Genomic DNA, 17,448 nt, shown 5'->3' with positions numbered 1-17,448 from the left:
ACCTAGAAGGAAGAGCCATGTAATGCAGTGATAGGACACAAAAATGAGCCAAAGCTAGATTAGCTGTGAGGTACCTCATGGTCCAGTTAGTTAAGGCTTGGTATTCTGGTATGTTCATTCCTGGTTCAGTCCCTGATCACATCTACCTCCCTTTTTTTTCTTTTTTTCCCCTTCATGTAGGAGTGGCACAGGCCAAGGGAAACAAAAATTCCAGCAAAAAAAAAAAAAAAAAAACAGCCACTGAGGTGCCAGTCCCCAAACAGTCAAAAATGTTAGTCAAAAATACAAGTTAAGTGTCTTGAAACCTCACTCTTGAAAGAGTTCAAGTCATAGGAAGGTGGAAATACAGAGGCAGGCAGGGAGTTCCAAGGTTTACTAGAGAAAGGGATGAATGATTGAGAATACTGGTTAACTTGCATTAGAGAAGTGGACAGAATAGGGATGAGAGAAAAAAGAAAGTCTTATGCAGCAAAACCAAGGGAGGAGGGGAGGCATGCACTTCACAAGATAAGAAGAGCAGTTGGCATGAAAATAGCAGTAGAAGATAGCAAGAGATGCAACATTGCAGCAATGAGAATGAGGCTGAAGACGGTCAGTTAGAGGAAAGGAGTTGATGAGATGGAAAACTTTTGATTACACCCTATCTAAAAGATAGCATACTACATACATGGACGGATAAGGAGGGGTGGGGGTGAGAAAAACTGGTGAAGAAGACTGATGCCTAACTTCACAGAAACTGTTTTAGCTAGAGATGAGATGTGAAGTTTCCAGTTTAGATTATGATTAAAGGACAGAGGACAGACTGAGGATGTTCAGTGTAGAGAAAGGGGACGGTTGAGTGTCACTGAAGAAGAGGGGATAGTTGTCTGGAAGGTTGTGTCGAGTTGATAGACGGAGGAATTGAATTCTTGGGACACTGAACAATACTAAGTTCACTCTCCCCCAGTCAGAAATTTTGGAGAGATCAGAAGTCAGGAATTCTGTGGCTTCCTTGTGTGAACTGTTTACTTCCTGAAGGGTTGGACGTCTACAAAAAGACGCGGAAAAGTGCAGGGTGGTATCATCAGCATAGGAATGGATAGGACAAAAGTTTGGTTTAGAAGGTCATTGATGAATAATAGGAAGAGAGTGGGTGACAGGACAAAACCCTGAGGAACACCATTGTCAATAGATTTAGGAGAAGAACAGTGACCATCTACCACAGTACCAATAGAATGGTCAGAAAAGAAACTCGAGATCAAGTTACCAAGAGAAGGATAGAGGCTGTAGGAGGGTAATTTGGAAATCAAAGCTTTGTGCCACTCTATCAAAAGCTTTTGATATGTCTAAGGTATCAGCAAAAGATTCACCAAAATCTCTAAAAGAGGATAATCAAGACTCAGTAAGGAAAGCCGGATCACCAGTAGAGTGGCATTGACGGAACCCATACTGTTGATCAGATAGAAGGTTGTGAAGTGATAGATGTTTAAGAATCTTCCTGTTGATGCATCAAAAACTTCAGATAAGCAGGAAATTACAGCAACAGGATGGTTATTTGAGGGATTAGAACGGTCACGCTTTTTAGGAATAGGCTGAATGTAGGCAAGCTTCCAGCAAGAAGAAAAGATAGATGTTGATAGACAAAGATGAAAGAGTTTGACTAGGCAAGGTGCAAGCACAGAGGAGCAGTTTTGGAGAACAATAGGAGGGACCCCATCAGGTCCATAAGCCTTCCGAGGGTTTAGGCCAGCAAGGGCATGGAAAACATCATTGTGAAGAATTTTAATAGGTAGCATGGAAGATGGAGGAGAGGGAGGAACAAGCCCTGAATTGTCCAAGGTAGAGTTTTTAGCAAAGGTTTGAGCAAAGAGTTCAGCTTTAGAGATAGATATGATAACAGTGGTACTATCTGGTTGAAATAAAGGAGGGAAAGAAGAAGCAAAGTTATTGGAGATGTTTTTGGCTAGGTGCCAGAGATCACGAGGGGAGTTAGATCTTGAAAGATTTTGACACTCTATTAATGAAGGAGTTTTGGCTAGTTGGAGAACAGACTTGGCATGGTTCCGGACAGAAATATAAAGTGCAAGAGATTCTAGTAATGGAAGGCTCAGGTACCTTTAGTGAGCTACCTCTCTATCATGAATAGCAGGAGAACAGGCTGTGTTAAACCAAGGTTTGGAAGGCTTAGGTATGGGCAGAAATATAAAGTGCAAGAGATTCTGGTAATGGAAGGCTCAAGTACCTTTTGTGAGCTACCTCTCTATCATGAATAACAGGAGAACAGGCTGTGTTAAACCAAGGTTTGGAAGGTTTAGGTCGAGAAAAAGAGTGAGGAATGTAGGGCCCGATGCCAGACACTATCACCTCCGTTATGCGCTCGGCACACAGTCTCTGGCACAGAAGCAGTAGTCATTCCAAGGAAATTCAGCAAAATACCTCCTCAGTTCCCCCCAACTAGCAGAGGCAAAACACCAGAGGCACCTCTCCTTAGGAGATCCTGAGGATGGATTGGAGCAATAGGACAAGATACAGATATGAGATTGTGATTGGAGGAGCCCAATGGAGAAGATAGGGTAACAGCATAAGCAGAAGGATTAGAGGTTAGGAAAAGGTCAAGAATATTGGGTGTATCACTTAAACACTTAAACACTTAAACACTTTATTATAGCCTAGGTTTATACATTTCATTATTGGATAGGTATACATTATTGGCCAGCCTATGTATAAGCTTGATGCTTTTCAGGCAAATGAAAAATTTAAAAGTACATTACTTAAAGTAAACACAATAGACAACTTAAAATCGAAAAATCTATCATGAAGATAAATAAAAACATAATATGATAAGGTTTATACAGAATAATATATATCTATATTGTTATAAAGTTGAGTATGAAGATGGATGGGATGACACATAGGGTTAGGTGATATAAATTGATACATATATGAGACTGAAATCATATAGATGTGTTTAAAAATAAAGTACAGGAAAGATGATAAAGTTTTGTAGGGTTAGTTTTGTAAGATCAGGGGGGAAGTAATATAAGGTATGAGTGTAGGAAGTGACTGATTAGTATGCATCTCTAAAACGGTCAAGGATATGAGCAGGGTGTTGCACCAATTGGAGGATAGCAAAGTTGAAGGCTAGTTCACCATGATGGTCAGTGAAGGGAGAGGAAACCCAAAGCTGGTGGTGAACATTGAAGTCTCCAAGAATGGAGGTCTCTGCAAAAGGGAAGTGAGTCAGAATGTGCTCCACTTTGGAGGTTAAGTAGTCAAAGAATTTCTTATAGTCTGAGGAGTTAGGTGAGAGGTATACAGCACAGATAAATTTAGTTTGAGAGTGACTCTGTAATAGTAGCCAGATGGTGAAAAACTCGGAATATTCAAGAGTGTGGGCACAACAGCAGGTTAAGTCATTGCGCACATAAACGCAACATTCAGCTTTGGATTGAAAATGAGAATAAAGAAAGTAGGAGGGAACAGAAAAGGGGCTATTGTAAGTTGCCTCAGACACCTATGTTTCAGTGAGGAAAAGAAGATAAGGTTTAGTAGAGGAGAGATTGTGTTCTAGAAATTGAAAACTAGATCTAAGACTGTGAATGTTGCAGAAATTAATGAAGAAAAAGTTGAGGGGGGGGGTCTCAAGAGACTTAGGGTTGATACCAGAAGACACTAGCCTTGATGAGCATCATCAACAGGACCCATCAAGTAAATTTTAAGTTGGTTTTTACCTAATTATTTTTTATTATTTTATTCATAATACTGTACATGCATATCATAAATAAAGATGAGGTTTACTAGAGGAGAGGTGATGTTGTACAGATAGAAAATTATATCTAAGACAGCAAATGTTACACAATTTAATGAAGAAAAGTTATAATATACCAGTAAAATGCCTTGGAAGGCAATTAACGAGCAAAGATGTCAGTAATGCATCAGTGGAAGGGGTATTTCAAGAAGAGAGAGAGAGAGAGAGAGAGAGAGAGAGGCAACTTCAGGCACCCCACACTTGCCTAATATTCAAATCACTCTAGCTCAAAACTCTGCAAGAGCCCAGTGGTTGTGCTATATACCACTTGATAGGAAATTTCATTTTGTGTTCAGTGGTATCTATCCGCTCTCATTGAGACAAAAGAAAATTGGTGAAAATTGCAGAAAACTGATGGTCACTTTACAAAATGTTTTGTATTGTATTTTGCATATGCACAGTAGTATTGCAAATTTCATATGATTTTTCATTATAACTTGTATTACTCTTATTACCAACAAAAATTTGAGCTTGATCAGTTAATTACTTAAAAAGTTGTAATTTTGACTTTGTGCATGTACAGTGCTACTTCAAAGTTGACGTAAGGAATTTTATTAAAATTATAACATGACACCTCTTAAGTTTCATTAAAACTGGTTGAGTAGTTTTTGAGAAATCCCATTTCTGACACCCTTCTACTTTTAGTAAGTTAACTTCACCCAATAGAAGAGATGAAAGCTATATCATATAAAATTGATAGAGGTGTGCTATCATATGATGCTAATTTTGTTACGATCAGCCACATAGTTCTGGAGATATTAGCGATTGAATAGGGTTATGGTCAGACTGAGCCAGGCCCCTCAAAACGAAACAACAACCTCCATAGTAAACTTTGTTTTGCTCATAATTAATTTCTCACTCTTTCATAAAAGAGAACATAGGTATCCATTTAATCATGATGAGTTTCCCTTCAATACAGGGACTGTAATATATATACCTCCCATATTTATAATATATGAATTTCTCACTCTTTCATAAAAGAGAACATAGTTATCCATTCAATCATGATGATTTCCCCTTCAATACAGGGACTGTAATATATATACCTCCCATATTTATAATATATGAATTTCTCACTCTTTCATAAAAGAGAACATAGTTATCCATTCAATCATGATGAGTTCCCCTTCAATACAGGGACTGTAATATATATACCTCCCATATTTATAATATATTAATTTCTCACTCTTTCATAAAGGAGAACATAGAGTTCTTTGTTTAATCATGATTAGTTCCTTTTCATTACATGGACTGTACTAAATACATATTTTTCTTAAGCTACTTTTTTAGAATACTTTTGGCTTAAGTTGAGAACTTGACCGCCCTGATTTGAGGAATGGTGAAGTGGAGCCACCAGGCACAATATCTACCAATTCACAAAACAGAGCAATGACTAAATTTTGACTTCTCTATTTCCTTAGTTTGGTGGCATTCCTACTTCCTTGATGCCATTTTCCTATCATTCTATGCCAATAGAATGGAATACATCTACAACAAATAAGAGATAGCATATATCAGCGTTCCCTCACATATTCATGGTTTTGCATATTTGCAGAGTTTTCCCTAACCTAACCTAACTAATGGGGAGTTTTTAGAGTTGCCAGGTGTCACCACCAGCTCAGTCTTTCAGCCCAAAGAGCCCAAATTATTCTTTCAGTTATAAATTACAGTAACCCAAGATATAACGAACACATATGGGGGGAGAGTGGGTCACTTGAGATGAAAATTTGCTATATATGTGTATATAGAGAGAGAGAGAGAGAGAGAGAGAGAGAGAGAGAGAGAGAGAGAGAGAGAGAGAGAGAGAGAGAGAGGCAGCAGACAGCAGCCTTAAATAGGATGTTATACCTGAAATTTGGTAAATAGAAGTTCATTATATCAAGGGTTTATTGTACATATCAACTTATTCCCCTTTTATTTTATAGTGCACTGTATTTTTTAATTAAAATATCATGTACTATACATATAATAACTGTTTTTTATTGTCTTAAAGTGAATTGCTTAGTAAATGTGAGATGCATAGTTTAAGATTTAAACTATAAATATAGGTAGTTCTGATCCTTATAAGGATGGTTTCCCATATTCACAGATTTTAACTATTTGCAGGAGGTTCTGGAATGTAACTCCCACAGATGGCAGGGAAACACTGCATATCTTCCCTCCCACAACAGCAATGCACTTAATGAATTGGGCCAAGATAATTAGTGAAAGCTTTCTGTGTTAAAGAGATGCAGCTAGTGGGCCAATATATATACTGATCGTTCAATTAATCCTTTATGTCATAAAACTTCTCTGAAAAAATCTAGTGAATAATTTTTCCTCTCTCACTGCACTGTCCTTGATCTAAATTACATATCAAAACTACACATGATAGTGTAATGATCAGTATGCTTGGCTCACAAACCATATATATATATATATATATATATATATATATATATATATATATATATATATATATATATATATATATATATATATATATATATATATATATATATATATATATATATATATATATATATATATATATATGCTTGGCTTTGTCTCCAAACTCTCCCCCATAGAGAGACTGTATTAACCTGCAGAAATAAAGCTATCATTCAGGGAAACTGGTTTGTTTGCCAAACAAACATTACATTGCTGAATATTCTGTGGCACCAAATGCTTTGTCAGGAATTGTGGCAATGATATTTCAATCCTTGTCTTTGCATCCTACAATTTGTATGCTGAACATAAACCTTATCAACAAGTTTCTTGAGCTTCATATACTTTTATACATATTACACAAAGTCCATGACAACTGAAAAAACTATGCAAATAATGCAATGTATCAGTAGCATCAAGGTAACACCAGTCTGCTACTAGTACTGCTGCTATCCACCTTCTGACCTGCTCAGATGAAGCAGAAGCATTGTCCTCTTCAAAAGAATCCTCAGCCACCACACCAGAACGCTCATTGCTGTGGTAGTGTTGGGAGGAGAAGTTGGGGTAGTGGACAGGAGGAATGACACTGCCCTCACTCTGTGTTGAAAATATATGCTGCCATAAGATGGAGAAAATACTGAATCTGATACTGACAGAAATAAAGAACAAAATTGTTTACAAAAATTTTACCATAATTGTTTATAATATCAAGCAAATCTACAGAACATAGGACAACTCTACAACAAGCAGGCTCCAGGCTCCAGGCTGGCAAGCTTGAATAGTCTACACATCATATAAACTTTCGACTGAATAAAGATTCAGATGGATCCATGCTATTTTACAGGATTTAAGCTTTTAACAATGATACACAAGTTCCCCATCAAAGGGACAACAAACTAAAGACAAGTATGCAATCTCCTTCACTTTGTGTGCCTTCTTGTTGAAGTAAAATAATGCTCAGCTTCATTTATCCAATTTTCATGGTTTAAACGAAACCTTTCTTATCAAAGATAATATAAGTTGTGGGATTTAGTTCACAATCAAATCAACATTTCTCTATTTTACCTACATCTGACATCTCTATTCATATGAATTTTTCAACAGCTACCCACCCACCAAGAGAAGAGTGCTGTGGAGATCTCCATCACCCACAATAAGTCCCTGAAATGCCTAAATAAACTTGGGATTCATGTCAAATAAAAACAAAACTCACTGGGACATAGTACACATTTGCAAGAGTCCAAGGCAAGACTATCCCACCATCTGTGTACCATGGAATGCTCCCAACAACTGGAGTTACCCACAACTGAGCTGCACTTGGTGCCAATAACCACTCATTCTCAGATACCCAACTCCTAAGCAAATCAATGCTGCATCTGATTACCACTAGGACAATACTTAGTAAAAATTAACAAAGGTGGGGAGTTCCTCAGTCTATTACCATTACTGGGTAGGATACAGATGGAGAAATAGTACAAAAGACAGTTCAGTATTTGGTACAGTAGAGAACACTAACCCTCACCTATAGAAAGAGATCAGCCATCAATACTTTCAAAGGAATAATTTCATCACTGTAATCAGTTTCAGGTCCCTTCAATAAACCTTGCATGTCACTAGGTCATGGACCATGCTTCTATGAAAAGGCACAGATCAATGCCTCTTATGAAAGAGCACAGAGTTGATCAGGAATGAAAAAAGAAAAACTTAACTGACTTTGGAATCAAATATCTAAACTACATCTCTGTAAAAAAGATAGGGAGACTGAAAGAAATTTAATTGGAAAACATTCTATACAACATGGACAACCAAGGTCATGTGACCTTCTTAACATAATTCCTCCTATCAAATCACAATCTAAAAGCTTAAACACCTGATACGTTGAGGCTCCTACACACATTATGAACAAATGGTTCCCAGCCTTTTTTAGGAGATTAGTACAATGCCATGTTAACCTTCACATTATCATCCAAACATCAATTTAAAAAGCTAAATACTTATCAAGTGAATTTACACATGCTTTAACACTCAAATGCAGAATCCTGCACACAAACTTGACATGCCTTTGACAACTTTTTTTATTGTCATATAAGAGAAATAATAAATCACCACCTCATTTCCTTCCCTCTTATGTTGCTTAGTGTTTTGAGAACATGCTGCCATACATACATAGCACAACACAAGTACAAAAATTAAGAGTGAAACATTGTGAAAACAAGGAATAAATATGTTTCATGTGACAGCATAGGAAGTGAAGCACAAGAAGTACAAGTGGCTAGATGTACAGGCCACACACCTACCTGGCTTGGTCTCAGGTTCAACACCCGGGCTTGGCGGGGCACGGCGGCCATGCCTGCTGCTAATGACCTGGCCTGTACCTGGTTGATTCGGGCTTCATCCTCAGCCGTCAAAAGCTTGTTGTTGATAATTCTGTGCCATCACCAGGGAATGGAACAGAAGGGAAGGGAAGGTGAAGAGAAAAAAGACAGTGGGTAAGGATATAAGAACTTCAGAAAATATGCAATAAAGGGAGAATGGAAAAAGGAAGATGAAAATGAAATTTAGGAGATTACAAGGAGGTTGGTGGGTTCCCCTTGTTACTAATACTGTACATACTGTATATGGATGAATAAAGCTACAAAATATCTTTTATCTTGCCTCCTTAAAAAAAAGTCAATACTGACCTTCATTAGCATCCTTAAAAATTTCATCAGATACAAAACAAAACTGCTGTTATAGTGACTTAAACACTCCATATCATCTGTCAGCCCCTGCAGGCTCCACACTGAATAAAAGGGTCACACCTGTCAGTACAGCAGTCATGTGAACCCTTATGACTTGTCTCACAGTACTTGCACACAACCAAAATATATAAATGACCACATATTTTACACTTCCCTCAGCTTGTTAAGTGTGGTTCAACAGCCCCCACAACAAATGATCTGTCTCATTGTAGCAACAGCATGTCTTTATCAACTGCACACACACACACACACACACACACACACACTAGCTCTAATTTTGTATATCATTTTATGTAAATTATATGCTAAATGACCAAAGAAAATATATGTCTGTAAATGATGCTACAGTCATGAAGATAATCATGCAAAATGAAAAGTGGAGAATTATCAGAAAATTCTGAATATAATGGAGCCAATCTGATTATTAACATGAATATGACGGAGTCAAGATTGATAAATGGAGCTAAGAAATAGCATATGTTGGAAATGGGACAAGAGGATAAAGAAACAAAGATGGGTGGTCGTAGAATAAAGTGATAGAGTGAGAGAAACTTGGAAGTAGCACTAGAGAAATGAATATGATTACTTCAAGAACTAAATAAATGTTGATAAATTTGAAAGTGGTGTATATATATATATATATATATATATATATATATATATATATATATATATATATATATATATATATATATATATATATATATATATATATATATATATATATATATATATATAGCTGGTTGTGATGACGAAAAAAATTGATCATGATAACTGATAAATCGGTAACAATAACCTTATCAGTGATGACTGATAATTGGCAATAAATTTATTGCCCAATAACCAATAACTGATAAATTTATAAATCTAAAATTCCTATACCACCGATAACAATGAGTGTTTTTGAGCTTGTTACCTATAAAAAACACGAAAATTGATGCAAAGCACTCTATAATGGGAAAGAAAAGGACATTGCAAGAAAAGTGTATAATGAGTGTTTTATAGTTCAAAAGAACCACAAGGCAAATTATGCAAAAACTAGTGTATATGAAGAAGTTTCGTAGATACCAAAATGCTGAAACTCATGAACAACACTCTTAATTGAGAAACAGAACAATCTTACTAAATGTGTGTATTTTGAGTGCTTTTCACATTCTTAGTTACCAAAACCCCAAATTGCATGCGAAACCAGCTTAATGTGGGAAAAAAATGACATTACCAGAAAAAAAATGTCTTTTGAGTGTTTTTGAGCGTGTTAGGCAATAAAGCACTAAAAAGGGGGGCAATCACATTACATTGGAATAAAACCAATTTTTAATAAGAACTTGCCTTTAAGTCTTTTTGAGCTCCTTATATACCAAAACACTAAAACGCATGCAAAATACACTTTATGGTGAAACAGAATAACATTACCAAAGACATGTGTTTTTAGTGTTTTTGATCATGTTACCAATAAAAACGCTTAAATGACATTATCAGAAAAACGTCTTTTAAGTGTTTTTGAGCGTGATATGCAACAAAGCACTAAAAACCAGAAAAATCACATAACTTGGGAATAAAACCAACTTTTACGAAGAACTTGCCTTTAAGTGTTTTTTTTAACTCCTTACATACCAAAACGCTAAAACGCATGTAAAACACCCTTTATGGAGAAACAGAATAACTACCAAAAATATGTATTTTGAGTGTTTTTGATCATGTTACTTATAAAAACGCTTAAATACATGTAAAGAACCCTATGTTCCTATAAGAAAAGGACATTCAGAAAATCGTGTATTATGAGTGTTTTTAAGTTCCTTAAGTACTAAAAAGCTAAAACACACAAATAACACTTTATAGAGAGAAAAAAAAAATTGTTATTCATCTTCATAGGTACCAAAATTCTGGAAAAATTCAGGGAAATTTTGTAAAAGAAATTCATTATAAAAAAATAATTTTAGCTTTCTTCCGGAGTTATGTACCAAACCCTGAACTGCATGCAAAGCCACCTATATGGAGAAATTACTCGACTTTACCAGAAACCTGTCTTTTGAGTGTTTGTTTTTTTCAGCAATTTCAACAATATTATTGAAAACGTGTCTTTTCAGTGATTTACGTAGAAAAAACGCTAAAACGGATGCAAACCAACCAATATGAAGAAATAGAATAACATTACCAAAAAGATATATTTTGATGTGTTTTTGAGCTTGTCACCTACAAAAAAATGCGAAAATGGATGAAACGCACTCTATATTAGGAAAGAAAAGGACATTACGAGAAACGTGTATAATGAGTGTTTTATAGTTTCACAAGAACCACAAGGCAAAAAACTCAAAAACTCGTGTACATAAAGAAGTTTCTTACATACCAAAATGCTGAATCTCATGAATAACCCTTTTAATTAAGAAACAGAACAACCTTACTAAATGCCTGTATTTTGAGTGTTTTTCACATTCTTAGTTACCAAAACCCCAAATTTCATGCGAAACTAGCTTTATGTGGGAAAAAAATATTACCAGAAAATGTCTTTCGAGTGTTTTTGAGCGTGTTAGGCAATAAACCACTAAAAAGCAGGGCAATCACATTACATGGGAATAAAACCAACTTTTACCAAGAACTTGCCTTTAGGTGTTTTTGAGCTCATTACATACTAAAACGCTAAAACGCATGCAAAACACCTTTTATGGAGAAACAGAATAACATTACCAAAAATATGTATTTTGAGTGTTTTTGATCATGTTATCTATAAAAACGCTTAAATACATGCAAAGAACCTTATGTTTGGGAAACGAAAGGACATTACGAGAAATATGTATTATGAGTGTTTTTTTAGTTCCTTAAGTACCAAAAAGCTAAAACCCACAAATAACACTCATTATTTAGAAAAATAAATAAATAAAAATAAAAAAATAGGATTTTTTTTTTTGTTATTCATCTTCATAGGTACCGAGATGCCAAAATTCTGGGAAAATTCCGGGCTATTATATGATAAAAGAAAATTATCAAAAAAGTTAATTTTAGCTTTTTTTTCGGACTGTTATATACCAAACCCTAAAGTGCATGCAAAGCCTCCTATATGAGGAAATTAAACGACCTTAAAAGAAATCTGTCTTTTGAGTGTTTTTCAGAATGTTAGGCACCAAAACGATAAATAAATAAGGAACTCACTCTATATGGGAATCCAAACAAAACTACTGAAAACGTGTCTTCTCAGTGTCTTACGTAGAAAAAACGATAAACGGATGCAAACCAACCAATTAAAAAAAAAAAAATAGAAAAACATTACCAAAAAGGTATATTTTGAGTGTTTTTAAGCTTGTTACCTACAAAAAACGCGAAAATTGATGCAAAGCACTCTATATTAGGAAATAAAAGGACATTGCAAGAAAAGTGTATAATGAGTGTTTTATAGTTCAAAAGAACCAAAAGGCAAAAAACGCAAAAACTTGAGGATATGGAGAAGTTTCCTAGATACCAAAATGCTGAAACTCATGAATAACATTCCTAATTGAGAAACAGAACAACCTTACTAAATGCGTGTATTTTGAGAGCTTTTCACATACTTAGTTACCAAAACCTCAAATTGCATGCGAAACCAGCTTTATGTGAGAAAAAAATGACATTACCAGAAAAAAGTCTTTTGAGAGTTTTTGAGCCTGATAGGCAATAAAGCACTAAAAAGCAGGGCAATCGCATTACATTTGAATAAAACCAATTTTTAATAAGAACTTGCCTTTAAGTCTTTTTGAGCTCCTTATATACCAAAACACTAAAACGCATGCAAATTACACTTTATGGTGAAACAGAATAAAACTACCAAAAACATGTATTTTGAGTATTTTTGATCATGTTACCTATAAAAATGCTTAAATACATGCAAAGAACCTTATGTTTGGGAAACAAAAGGACATTACGAGAAGCGTATATTATGAGTGTTTTTAAGTTTAAGTACCAAAAACCTAAAACCCACTCTTTATTTAGAAAAAAATAAATAAATAAAAAAATATAAAAAATAGGATTTTTTTTTGTTATTCATCTTCATAGGTACGAAATGCCAAAATTCTGGGAAAATTCAAGGCAATTATATGATAAGAGAATATTATCAAAAAAGTTGATTTTAGCTGTTTTTTTCGGACTGTTATGTACCAAACCCTAAACTGCATGCAAAGCCTCCTATATAAGGAAATTAAACTACCTTACCAGAAATCTGTCTTTTGAGTGTTTTTCAGCATGTTAAGCACCGAAATGATAAATAATAAGGAACTCACTTTATATGGGAATCCAAAACAAAATTACTGAAAACGTGTATTCCCAGTGTTTTACGTAGAAAAACGCTAAAATGGATGCAAACCAACCAATATCAAGAAATAGAAAAAAACAACATTACCAAAAAGGTATATTTTGAGTGTTTTTGAGCTTGTTACCTACAAAAAAACGCTAAAATTGATACAAAGCACTCTATATTGGGAAACAAAGGGACATTGCTAGAAAAGTGTATAATGAGTGTATTATAGTTCAAAAGAACAGCAAGGCAAAAAACGCAAAAACTCGTGTATCGTAGAAAAACGCTAAAACGGATGCAAACCAACCAATAACAAAAAAAAATAACATTACCAAAAAGGTACATTTTGAGTGTTTTTCAGCTTGCTACCTACAAAAAACGCGAAAATGGATGCAAAGCACTCCCTATTGGGAAACAAAAAGACATTACGAGAAACGTGTATAATGAGTGTCTTATTATTTTTGAGGAAAAGAACTTGTGGTTCACAAGAACCACAAGGCAAAAAACGCAAAAAACTCGTGTATATAAAGAAGTTTCTTAGATACCAAAATGCTGAAACTCATGAATAACAATATTAATTGAGAAACAGAACAACCTTACCAAATGCGTGTATTTTGAGTGTTTTTCACATTCTTAGGCAAACCCCAAATAGCACGCGAAACTATGTTGGAAAAAAAATGACATTACTAGAAGTGTCTTTTGAGTGTTTTTCAGCGTGTTAGGCAATAAATCACACAAAAAAACAAGGCAATCACATTACATGGGAATAAAATCGACTTTTACCAAGAACTTGCCTTGAAGTGTTTTTGACCTCCTTACAAACCAAAACGCTAAAACGCATGCAAAAAACTCCTTTATTGAGAAGCAGAATAACATTTCTAAAAACATGTGTTTTAAGTGTTTTTAAGTGTTTTTAAGTGTTCCTTAAATACCTTTAAGTGTTTTTAACTGTTCCGTAAGTAGTAATTGATTTTCATAGGTACCAAGATGCCAAATTTCTCCCTAAATTCAGGAAATTTATGTGGAAAAAAGAACATTATCAAAAAAGTTAATTATAGCTCTTTTTTTTCGGATTTTTATGTACCAAACTATAAAGTGCATGCCACCTATTTAAGGAAGTTAAACGACTTTACCAGAAATCTGTCTTTTCAGTGTTTTTCAGAATGTTAGGAACCAAAACGATAAATAATATGGAAGTCAGTCAATATGTGAATCCAAAACAAAATTACTGAAAACATGTCTTTTCAGTGTTTTACGTAGAAAAACGCTAAAACGGATGCAAACCAAAAAATATGAAGAAATAGAATAACATTACCAAAAAAGTGTTTTTGAGCTTTTTAACTACAAAAAACGCGCAAATGGATGGAAAGCACTCTATATTAGGAAGCAAAAGGACATTACGAGAAACGTGTATAATGAGTGTTTTATAGTTTCACAAGAACCACAAGACAAAAAACGCCAAAACTCGTATATATAGAGAAGTTTCTTACATACCAAAACGCTAAATCTCATGAATAACACTTTTAATTGAAAAAACAGAACTACCTTACCAAATGTGTGTATTTTGAGTGTTTTTCACATTCTTAGTTACGAAAATCCCAAATTACATGCGAAACTAGCTTTATGTGGGAAAAAAATGACATTACCAGAAAAGTGTCTTTTGAGTGTTGTTAAGCGTTATATGCAATAAAACACTAAAAAGCAGAACAATCACATTACACTGGAAGAAAACCAAATTTTACGAAGAACTTGCCTTTAAGTGTTTTTTAACTCCTTACATACCAAAACGCATGCAAAACAACCTTTATGGAGAAGCAGAATAACATTACCAAAAACATGTATTTTGAGTGTTTTTTGATCATGTTACCTATAAAATCACTTAAATACATACAAAGAACCCTATGTTTGTGAAACGAAAGGACATTACGAAAATTGTGTATTATGAGTATTTTTAAGTTCCTTAAGTACCAAAAATCTAAAACCCACAAATAACACTCTTTATAGAGAAAAAAAATAATATTTTTTTTTTTTTTTTTTTTTTTGTTATTCATCTTCATAGGTACAGAGATGCCAAAATTCTGAGAAAATTCAGGGAAATTATGTGAAAAAAAAATCATTTTAGCTATTTCCGGAGTTTTGTACGAAACCCGGAAGTGCATGCAAAGCCACCTATATGGGGAAATTACACTTTACAAGAAACGTGTCTTTGGGCGTTTTCAGCAATTTCAACAATATTACTGAAAACGTGTTTTTTCAGTTTTAGCGTAAAACGCTAAAACGGATGCAAACCAACCAATATGAAGAAATAGAATAACATTACAAAAAAGTTGAGTGTTTTTGAGCTTGTTACCTACAAAAAACGCAAAAATAAATGCAAAGCAGTCTATATTGGGAAACAAAAAAATATTACAAGAAAATTGTATAATGAATGTTTTTATAGTTTTCAAGAACCATAAGGCAAAAAACGCAAAAACTCGTATATATGGAGAAGTTTCTTAGATACCAAAATGCTGAAACTCATGAATAACACTCTTAATTCAGAAACAGAACAATCTTAGGAAATGAGTGTATTTTGAGTGTTTTTCACATTCTTAGTGGTCCAACCCCAAATTACATGCGAGAATGTGGAAAAAAATGAAATTACTAGAAAAGTGTCTTTTTAGTGTTTTTCAGCGTGTTAGGCAATAAAGCACTAAAAAGCAGGGCAATCACATTACATGGGAATATAACCAATTTTTACCAAGAACTTGCCTTTCAGTTTTTTTCAGCTCCTTACATACCAAAACGCTAAAACCCATGCAAAACACCCTTTATGGATAAACAGAATAACATTATGAAAAACATGTATTTTGAGTGTTTTTGAGCTTGTTACCAATAAAAACGCTTTAATACATGCAAAGAACCCTATGTTTGGGAATGAAAGGACATTACGAGGAATGTGTATTATGAGTGTTTATAAGTTCCTTTAGTACCAAAAAGCTAAAACCCACAATTAACACTGTTTATAGAGAAAAAAAAACAAGTAAAAAATAGCATTTTTTTTATTGATCTTCATAGGTACCGAGATGCCAAAATTCTGGCAAAATTAAGGAAAATCACGTGAAAAAAAATATTATGAAAAAGGTTAATTTTAGCTTTTTTTTCAGACTGTTATGTACCAAACCCTAAAGTGTATACAAAACCACCTATATGGGGAAATTAAACTACTTTACAAGAAACCTGTCTTTTGACTGTTTTTCAGCAAGTTAGGCATCAAAAACGATAAATAATATGGAAGTCACTCTATATGGGAATCCAAAACAAAATTACTGAAAACGTGTCTTTTCTGTGTTTTTCGTAGAAAAACGCTAAAACGGATGGAAACCAACCAATATGAAGAAATAGAATAACATTACCAAAAAGGTATATTTTGAGTGTTTTTGATCATGTTACCTATAAAAACGCTTAAATATATGCAAAGAACCTTATCTTTAGGAAACAAAAGGACATTACGAGAAACGACTATTATGAGTGTTTTTACGTTCCTTAAGTACTAAAAAAAGCTTAAATTCACATATAACACTCTTTATAGAGAAAAAATATATAAATTAAAAAATAGCTTTTTTTTTGAAATTTTTTTTTATATGAAAAAAAAATATCAAAAAAGTTAATTTTAGCTTTTTTTTTTTTTCAGACCGTTATGTACCAAACCCTAAAGTGCATGTAGAGCCACCTATATGGGGAAATTAAACGACTTTACCTGAAACCTGTCTTTTGCCTGTTTTTCAGTATGTTAGGCACCAAAACAATAAATAATATGGAAGTCACTCTGTATGGGAATCCAAAACAAAATTACTGAAAACGTGTCTTTTCAGTATTTTACGTAGAAAAACGCTAAAACGAATGCAAATCAACCAATATCATGAAATAGAATAATATTTCCAAAAAGGTATTTTTTGTGTTTTTGAGCGAAAATGGATGCAAATCTTTCTATATTGGGTAACAAAAGGACATTACGAGAAACGTTTATAATGAGTGTTTTATAGTTTCACAAGAACCACAAGGCAAAACAAGCAAAAACTCATGTATATGGAGATGTTTCTTAGATACCAAAATGCTGAAATTCATGAATAACACTCTTAATTGAGAAACAGAACAACCTTACCAAATACGTGTATTTTGATTGTTTTTCATATTCTTAGTTACCAAAACCCGAAATTACATGCGAAACTAGCTTTATGTTGGAAATAAAT

This window comes from Scylla paramamosain, chromosome 20 (genome assembly GCF_035594125.1).
Source record: "Scylla paramamosain isolate STU-SP2022 chromosome 20, ASM3559412v1, whole genome shotgun sequence".
Classification (NCBI taxonomy): domain Eukaryota; kingdom Metazoa; phylum Arthropoda; class Malacostraca; order Decapoda; family Portunidae; genus Scylla; species Scylla paramamosain.
This window is presented reverse-complemented; position numbering follows the sequence as displayed.